Source organism: Pinus tabuliformis, chromosome 3_1 (genome assembly GCF_031772625.1).
Source record: "Pinus tabuliformis cultivar Carrire ecotype Pingquan chromosome 3_1, CPIR1, whole genome shotgun sequence".
Taxonomy (NCBI): Eukaryota; Viridiplantae; Streptophyta; class Pinopsida; order Pinales; family Pinaceae; genus Pinus; species Pinus tabuliformis.
Genome location: NC_142301.1, coordinates 13,222,818 through 13,232,469, shown reverse-complemented (window position 1 = coordinate 13,232,469; position 9,652 = coordinate 13,222,818).

The following is a 9,652-nucleotide window of genomic DNA, read 5'->3' as shown; positions in this document are numbered from 1 at the left end:
TACTGCTGTAAAAATAATTTTACATATGCAGTAAAATTTTTCATTACATTCACAAAAAAATTCTTTGCTCACACCATACAAATCTTCATTCGTTCTTCCCTTTTTTTTTGACCAACCAACAAAACTCAGGTTTTTTATATTTCGCACTACTGTGCGTTCATCTCCTCCTTGCTTCACACGCTGTTCAATTCATAACTTATGCACTGCTGTGCACTCCTCTATGTTCTCTTTCGCTGCCCCGGGCTCACATATATTACAATGGTCAACACCAAACAAAAACATATTTCATATACGATACATATGCAACCAAATAAAAAAAAACTTACGTGCTTTTCTTACCCATACCTCCGTAAGTTTAAAAAACAATAAAATTAAAAGTTTCTACCTCAAACTATGACTAAGCATTAAATGCATTAATTAAAAGCCAGCGGTAAAAGTAAAATTAACGTTCTGGCAGGTTGGAGTGAATCCATATGCGTTGACCTGATCGGACGCAATTCGCACACCAACCTCACACAAGTCAAATGACTTTTAATGGCCGGGGAATGGGCGGTTTCATGGTTGTACACTGGACGCGTGTCTCGTGCTGATTGTGTCGGAGCCCTCCTTACGGAAACAACCTTTTGCGAATGGTGGTGCAGGGAAGATACCGGTGGTTTTGATAACGCGCAGATGAAATTACAACTTCAACACTCCCCTTTAATTTCAGCTGCTGGGCATTCAGTCATACCCAAACACTTCCTCAAAAATTCAAAGCTTTTCTGGTCCAGTGGCTTGGTCAAAATGTCTGCAACCTGTTCCTGAGTCCTGCAATGTTCTAGAACAATTTCTCCATTGCTCACCAATTTTCTGATGTAGTGAAACCTTGTATCAATGTGTTTCGTTCTCTTATGAAACACTGAATTCTTTGACAATGCAATAGCTGAGCTATTGTCACAAAAAATCACTGTCACTTTTGCCTGCTCTTGGCCTAAACTCCTCAACATTCTTCTCATCCAAACTGCTTGACATGCTGTTGCTGTCGCTGCCACATATTCAGCCTCTGCTGTAGACAATGCTACAATGGACTGCTTCTTAGAAGCCCATAAAATGGCTCCTGAACCCATATGAAAAACATAACCGGAAGTGCTTTTCCGATCATCTACACTTCCAGCCCAATCACTATCAGTGTATCCAATTAAGTCTGAACTTTCTGAGACACTATATAATATGCCAAACATTTTGGTACCTTTGACATACCTTAAAATTCTTTTTGTTGCCTGCCAATGTGCCTCCTTTGGCCTCTCCATGAATCTGGAAATTAAACTAACAGCAAACATAATGTCAGGCCTAGTAGCTGTTAAATACATAAGGCTGCCAACAATACTCTTGTACAAACTAGGATCAAAATCCTTGCTGCTGTCCTCTCTGCTGAGTTTTAATCCCATTACTGTGGGAGTGATCGTTGCTTTGCATTCTTGCATGTTAAATCTACCCAACACTTGATTTACATATCTAGCTTGTGAGATAAAAATCCTTTTTCATTTTTATCTACTTCTATGCCTAAGAAGTATCTCAAGAAACCCATGTCAGTCATTTCAAATTCCTCTTTCATGACTGATTTAAAATTCTCAATGAGCTGATCATCATTACCTGTGAAAATAACATCATCAACATATAAGACAACAATTAAAATTTTACCATCTTTTTCTTTGATGTAAACGGTGGGTTCTCCTTCACACTTGTCAAATTCATTATCCAATAGATAGGAATCTATCCTGCTGTACCATGCTCTTGGCGCTTGCTTCAGCCCATAAAGAGCCTTCTTCAATTTGCACACTTTGTGCTCTTCACCTTTCTTCTCATAGCCTAGAGGTTGTTCAACATAAACCTCTTCCTTTAACACTCCATTTAGGAATACTGACTTCACGTCCATTTGGTAGACTTTCCATTTGTTTTGTGCTGCTATGGAAAGCACTGCTCTCACGGTTTCCATTCTTGCAACCGGGGCGAAAGTCCCCTCATAATCTCTCCCATACTGTTGCTTGTATCCTTTGACAACCAGCCTTGCCTTGTGCCTTTCTATCTTGCCTTCAGCATTGTTTTTGGTCTTGTAGACCCATTTCACTCCATTGACTTCTTTGCCTTTTGGTAACTCAACCAAATCCCATGTTTTGTTTCTCTCTATGACATTCATCTCCTCATCCATGGCTTCTATCCATTTCCTATCTTTAATTGCATCCTCGAAATGAATAGGATCATCAACATGACAATACAAGGCAAACAAGGAATTCATTCCTTCATCATAAATGTCACTTAGATTTCTAAACTTCTTACCTCTTTCATTTGGTGTGCAAGTGCTTGAAGATGCACTTGAATTTCCTCCTTGTGGTGTGCTTGGAGAAGCACTTTCATTTATCCTCAATGGTGTCCCTTGCTGTCCTTGTGTTGGCGCTGATGTTTGGGGATGCATTTCAGCCACCTCCTCATCATCTTCATCATGAGACAAACAGTTTTTTACATTCACTGTTTTCTCTATGCTTCCATGCCAAGCTTCCTCCTCAATGAACTGAACATCTCTGCTGACAAAAAACTTCTTGGTGGATGGGATATACAGCCTGTAGGCTTTGGATTCCTCATTGTATCCAATGAAAAGACATTTCTCCCCTTTATTGTCCAACTTCTTCCTTAGCTGATCTGGAATGTGTGCATAGGCCACACATCCAAAAATTTTCATGTGGGTGACACCTTGCTTTCTCCCACTCCATGCTTCTTCCGGCACTTTGTTCATCACTGCTTTTGTAGGACACCTGTTCAAAATATAAACTGCACAATGTACAGCTTCAGCCCAATAATCATTTGGCAAATGCTTTGCCTTCAACATGCTCCTCGCCATATCCATGATGGTCCTGTTCTTCCTTTCAGCAACTCCATTTTGCTGTGGGGTGTACCTAGCTGTAAACTGTTTATGAATTCCATTTTCTCTACAAAACCGTAGGAACTCCTTGGAGATATACTCACCTCCTCTGTCAGTTCTCAAAACTTTTATATGCAGCCCGCTTTGGTTCTCCACAAGTGCTTTGAAATTTCAGAATTTTTCAAACACTTCACTTTTGTTTTTAAGAAAATATACCCAAGTTTTTCTTGTAAAGTCATCAATAAATGTTAGAAAATATTGGCTGCCTGCTAATGATGGAGCTTGCATCGGTCCACATAAATCTAAGTGAATGATCTCTAAGGGTGCCTTTGCCCTTATGCTCTTCCCTGATGGAAAACTTTCTCTGTGTTGTTTTCCCAAAATGAAACCTTCACAAAGGCTGTCCGGTTTCTCTATCAATGGTAATCCTCTTACCATTCCTTTTCTACTCAACAAGTTTAGACCTCCAAAATTGAGATGTCCAAATCTCAAGTGCCACAACCAATTTTCATCCTTTGGCACGCTTTGGAAAGCCTCTTGGGTGACTACTGCAATTTCTCCTTTGTTTTTCAAATCTGCCCTTATTATAAGAGGGAACATCCTGTTCCTTGTCATCTTCACTTCAGCAATGCATCATTTGCTGGGTGCTATATCCATGATGGTGCACACATCATTCACAAAGAAAACATTGTAACATTTTTGAACAAGTTTTCTAATACTCAAGAGGTTACATCTCATTCCAGGGACATAGTAGACATCTGCTATGGTTTTCCTTTCTCCTTGCTTTGTAAATATTTTTACCTCTCATTTTCCCATAACAGAAATTTTGCTATCAGTTCCTAGTGTGACTTCTGATTTCATATTTTTATCTAGGGCAGAAAATAGAGCTATGTTTCCTGTCATATGGTTGCTGCAACCTGAGTCTAAAAACCATATGTCCTCACTGTTTGTTTCAGCCATGTTACAAGCTATCAACACATTATCTTGACTGCTGTTTTCTCTAGTGACATTTGCATTTTGACTATTACTCATATCATGCTACTTCTTCCTACATTCACTGGCATAATGCCCATATTTTTTACAATAATAGCATTGGACATTGGATTTTTCATACCTTTGTCCTTGAGCATGATGTTGTCCTCTTTGTTGGCTGCTGCCTTGGTCTTGGTTCTGATTTGGATTGCTGCCTCTTCCTTGAGCATTTGCTGGGCTGTTCCTTCCACCTCTGTTCTGGCTTCTGCCTCTTCCTCTCTTGTTTCCTCTGCCTTGACTTCTTCCTCTTCCAAAAGACATCTGGGTCTTGAAGGCTTGCTCTAGAGATGAGTTTTCATTCCTACTCAACCTCTGCTCATGTGTTATCAGTGATGCATGTAGCTTATCAACTGAAAAGTTTGAGAGATCCTTTGTCTCTTCAATGGTAGTGACAATCGCATCAAACTTTGAGGGTAAGACCCTCAATATTTTCTCCACAATCCTCCTTTCTTCAATGGTTTCTCCATGAGTCCTCATCTGTGTGATCAAACCAATTACATGTGTGAAAAATGAGTCAATGGTGTCTGACTCCTTCATGCTCAGATTTTCAAAATCTCTCCTCAGCAACTATAGTTTTGTTGTCTTTACTTTCTCCATGCCTTGATAGGCTGTTTTGAGGGTTTGCCATGCTTCATTGGATGTCTTAGCTGCTGCTATCCTTGGAAACACACTCTGGTCCACTGCTTGATACAACAATACAATGGCTTTTGCATCCTTCTTCCTATTGCTCTTCAGCAGATCTCTCTCTGTCTGAGTTAAGTTGTTAAATTGATTTTCATCTGCTGGTTCTGCAAACCCAGATTCAACTAATTCCCATAAATCTTGAGAGATAAATAAAGCTCTCATGGTTATTGACCAGTAGTCATAGTTCTTCCCATTAAACTGTGGGAGCTGGGTGTTACACATACCCATACTAGTGCTGGTGCTAGCCATTCCTTGCATCCTCAACTATGCTTCAATTTCTTGACTGTGTATCTTAAAACACTGACTGCTTCACAGTAACAAAAAGAAAACTTTGAGGAATACCTAAATCTTTTGCCTGAGACTTCACTTTGCTGGAGAAGATTTACTGCTGCAACAAAAGACTCCTCCCTTCAGCTTCTTGAACACCTTCAAAGAGCCTAAGCCTGCTCTGATACCACTGTTGGGGATTTTTCTGGTAAAATCCCAAAAACACACAAATAAAACTCAACACAGAGGCAATGCTCTGTTTCTCTCTCCACAGGATCTTTAACACAAGGAAGCTAATAAAATTTCTGAGAACAGAGATAATTCATAAAAGGCCTGATACAATTTTCTTCCTCTTTCACTCAGAGGGATTTACCAAAAAAACTTTCACCAAAACAAAATACTCTGTCTCTCTTTTACAAAATGATTTTTACATTACTGTGTAAAATCTTCATTCACATTTTACTGCTGTAAAAAGCATTTTACATATACTGCTGTAAAAATAATTTTACATATACAGTAAAATTTTTCATTACATTTACAAAAAAAATTCTTTGCTCACACCATACAAATCTTCATTCGTTCTTCCCTTTTTTTTTACCAATCAACAAAACTCACGTTTTTTATATTTCGCACTGCTGTGCGTTCATCTCCTCCTTGCTTCGCACGCTGTTCAATTCATAACTTATGCACTGCACTCCTCTCTGTTCTCTTTCGCTGCCCCGGCTCACATATATTACAATGGTCAACACCAAACAAAAACATATTTCATATACGATACATATGCAACCAAATAAAAAAAACTTACGTGCTTTTCTTACCCATACCTCCGTAAGTTTAAAAAACAATAAAATTAAAAGTTTCTACCTCAAACTATGACTAAGCATTAAATGCATTAATTAAAAGCCGGCGGTAAAAGTAAAATTAACGTTCTGGCAGGTTGGAGTGAATCCATATGCGTTGACCTGATCGGACGCAATTCGCACACCAACCTCACACAACTCAAACGACTTTTAATGGTCGGACGCAATTCGCACACCAACCTCACACAACTCAAACGACTTTTAATGGCCGGGGAATGGGCGGTTTCATGGTTGTACACTGGACGCGTGTCTCGTGCTGATTGTGTCAGAGCCCTCCTTACCTAAACAACCTTTTGCGAATGGTGGTGCGGGGAAGATACCGGTGGTTTTGATAACGCGCAGATGAAATTACAACTTCAACACAGTGAGCTTCCACAAGAGTTTGGTCAACCAACGGCATTTCCTAGACTCCAGCGACTCATGATAGAAGATTTTAAGTCTCTGACAACGTTTCCCTTGTTGCAGGACAATGCAATGCCAATGTTACAGTTTTTTGGAATCAAAGATTGTTGTAAACTGACAAATATGCCCCAAGGGTTGGAGAGGCTTAGCAGTATTGAAGAAATAGATTTGGGGACAGTAGACCACATCCAGTACAGTAAGTATCTCAGGCATGGTCATTCGCTACAAAATTTGTTTGACCGCAGGATTAAGCTAAAAGTTGATATTGATATTGTATAGGGAGTCTGCTTCTGTTAGGCGTTTTTTTCTCTAGTTCTTTCTGGGTATTTTTTTTCCCTGGATAGTTTTGGTAGAAATTCTGCCTGGATTCATTAAAATCTGACGTTTCAGTTGTATAAGCTGCAAAAATCAAGTGCACACTATAAATTTTCCAGGGGTTACATCTATTTATAGATGCAAAAATACATACTAAACAACTAAAATTCATGATCTTGTATCACCAAAATCCAACAGAAAAACAAAAGCGTCCCATAGTTACGCTGCTCCCATTGTATAGAAGATTTGTTAGTGTAGAGCTTGACATATTTGAGTAATTGTTAGATTGCTTCTATTGTATAGCAGATATGTTGAAATGAATTGTTTTCAAAGATAACAGTTATAGATCAATTCTCGCGGCCATGTTTCCCACTTACCGAAGAAACTGAGTTCTTAAAGGAAGTCTTCTTTGCAGGCCTAGTCTTCGATTTTATCGCATTAAGTATTGAAGATTTAACCAAAAAATCATTGTATTTTAAAGTATATCAGGGGTATGATCTGCATTTGGTTAAAGATTTTTGAAGTATATCAGGGGTGTGATCTGCATTTGGTCGGTAGCTGCTTCAATTTCTGGAACCAACACTATGGTTTACATAAATGTTGTTTAGAAGATTCTCTAATCAGATTTTTAACAGAAATTTGAGCTCCAAAGTCTATTATGATACTCCAGAATGTTTAGGGGGTTTTGTCCATTTATACATATATGGGAGTTGTTTTAGTGTGACTTGATTTTTTTTTTGGGAAGTTCACACCAATTATTTCAATAAATTTTTGTGAAATTTTAGAGTAATTAAATATATAGAAACACTAAAACAACTTGATTTATAAGTGGTTTTAAACATATAGAAACACTTGTTTTTAAATTCTTATTGCCCTTCCAAAGAGAACTGAACCCGATGAGAGTTGTAAAACAGAGATTTCTGTAACGTGTCAGCTTCATAAGGCTGACACTGGCCAAGATCTTTTTTCTGTCGTGTAAATCTCTGTATTCTGCAGCCACAGCAGGTTCAAGTCCATGACATATTTGAATGATAGCCAACACATATACTATAGCTTTAAATTTTTGAGTATCTTCAAAGCATCACATTTCCTTTTTAATTAAAAAATATAACGTAAATGTAAATAAAAAGTAATATCACACCTGCAATTTTCAATTTTTTTTAAATAATTTATTTAAATTTTAAAATTTATACGTGTTATTTTAAAATTTATAATTATAGCTTATTTATTTATATACTTTGATATTCTATTCATATATTTTTGGCCACTTTATTTTATCTTATTTTATTTATATACTTGATATTCTATGCATATATCTTTTGTCACTTGCTTTTGCGAAAACAAATTGTAATTATGTACTAAATTGTAATGACATTGTAGTCTATTTATTAAAAAGTGTCATCAAATATTATATTCATGTACCTTTTCCCAATTGCAAAAAATGTTATCTAAACAAAATGATTGGATATTTTTTTTTGTATACAATGGAATAGACAACAGGGGCAGCCTCACGACTCGCATTACACGGGGTGGACTCTGACCACTACCTCTATAACCACTAGGCGCTGCGACCGTCCCTCTCCACAGTGCTGGGTTAGTCTGGGGAATTGAACTCGTGACCTTCAGTATGGAGCCCGCCTTTCTAACGAACTTCACCGCAGTGTGATTACCAACTCGCCTACCCTCGTGGGGCTAAACGATTGGATACTTTATTAATATACTCTTTCCTAATTATTTTTGCCAAATAGGGAGAATCTTACAAATAGGAGGGAAATGGGAGATGAATTGGCATTGCTAAGTGGCTTGATTTTTTAAGGATTGACCTTTAATGAGTGGGATAAAGTAATGGAGATCATGGATGAGAAGCATCTCTATTCCATCCTTCTTTGTTGGGAATTTCATGGATTTTTTACAATAGGGATTGTCAATAGAATATATGCTTATAAAGGTAAACTACTTGTTTCTCCATTGAAAAGTGGTGTTTTGTTATCATCATTGTTACTAAGTGCTTACAACATTACCTAAAATGCCCTCTACCTCCCTAATTAAGCTACTCGTTAGGAGAAGATAAGAAGGTTTTTCTCATCCTTACATTGAATCTAATTTTAAGGTAGACATCGTGCTTTTATATTCTATTTATGTATTTTCTTTCAAGTTCCTTTAGTCATTTTGGATTTAGGTGGATTTTAATTTATCAATATTTGCTTAAAAGTTAAAGGATAAATTTGATCTAGTTTTATCTTTGTAAATAAAGTTATATATTTAGAAAAAATAAAAGAATTTTAACAACATCATGTTAGAATATTTAAATATTTGGAATTTAGTTAAGTTTAATTTGGTCTAATATTTCTATTAAACAAAATCTTATTTTTTTTTTGTACAAATTAGTTGTATTGTAATTTGAGGGTCATAATATGTTCTAGACAAAGAGTTATTTGATGGCTCATATTCTGCTCAAAACTAATACTAGATAAAATTGCTCTCGTGTACACACAGCCACAAAGGCACGCTGACTCAACTCAGCCAGAGCTCAACACAGCCACGAAGGCTAGCTTGTCAAACAACGTGTTGACATCCACGATTCCAGCCACAAAGGCACCTCAAGCCACACAGGCGATTCAGCCACAAAGGAAGCTGGCCACAAAGGCACTTTAGTCACAAAGACTATATAGATGGTTTCTGGCTCACCACCAACCCTCACTTCACAGTAACAAAAGATGGTTTCTGGCTCACCACCAACCCTCACTTTCAAGTGATAAAAGATGGTTTCAGGCTGACCATAAACCATTACAAAGTGGTTTTAAGATCACCACGAACTTTCAAATGCCTTTAAAAATCTTACATCTGATTCCACATTTTGGAGTTTCTGAGTACATACAATGACTATTACAATAACATGCTAGGGAGTCTATTCCACAAGCCACACTAACTCACACAAACATCTATTTTGTTGTCCACCATAAACATTGTTGCTGCTCCTTTACCTCATCTGTGAGGGGTCCACTGATAAAGAAACCGGAACATAGGCACTCACAGGCACACGAAAAGAACACAATTTTCCCTTTAAGAAAAATAATCCAGGACTCCACGGTCCAATTCTCCATCGCATTTCAGTATCAGATTCTCCTGGCATCGCAACATAATGCCACTTCCCCTACTCACAGTATCAAGGCTAGTCACTGTTTTAAGCATACTA